This window comes from Nanorana parkeri, unplaced genomic scaffold (assembly GCF_000935625.1).
Source record: "Nanorana parkeri isolate BGI_ZX_2015 unplaced genomic scaffold, ASM93562v1 scaffold620, whole genome shotgun sequence".
NCBI lineage: Eukaryota > Metazoa > Chordata > Amphibia > Anura > Dicroglossidae > Nanorana > Nanorana parkeri.
This window is the reverse complement of record NW_017306888.1, coordinates 826,470-826,962: the sequence shown is the minus strand read 5'-3', so window position 1 is coordinate 826,962 and position 493 is coordinate 826,470. Positions and strand designations below refer to the sequence as shown.

Here is a 493-nt window from a genome sequence, read left to right as displayed (position 1 = left end):
TTGTGTATATATATATATATACACACATATATATTTATATATATATACACATATATATTTATATACACATATATACATATATACATACATACAATCATTTTTATTTACATTTTTAAACGACAGATAGGAAAACAAAGAGCATGGTCCCTCATAGGAGACATCAGTATATCATAGGCACACACTTTATATTTATATTCATCCCTTATATAACAAATGGTGTGCAAAGCAACCCTTAAATAAGGAGGAAAGAGAGAAACATAAAGAAATAGAATAAAGAAAAAAAAAGGAGAAGAGAGAAGGTGCAGCATAGAAGAAGAGAGAAAGAGAAAAAAAAACAAAGGAAAAGCAATGAAAAGGGAGAGAAATAGAAAAAGAGGAAGAAGAGAAAATGGCTGAGGGGGCAGCAGCATCAATGGAGAAGAAACCAAAATACGTCAGGCTGGAATTTTTTTTTTTTTTTTTTTATATTTTTAAAGACTTCTCTTTAGTTAAA

General features: G+C 28.6%; 1 protein-coding gene across 1 annotated transcript in view; it reads right to left on the bottom strand.

The window, feature by feature from the left end:
* Positions 1-493, bottom strand: part of CUNH19orf33 (chromosome unknown C19orf33 homolog) — an 11,670-nt gene that overhangs the window by 10,792 nt on the left and 385 nt on the right. The window lies entirely within an intron of this gene.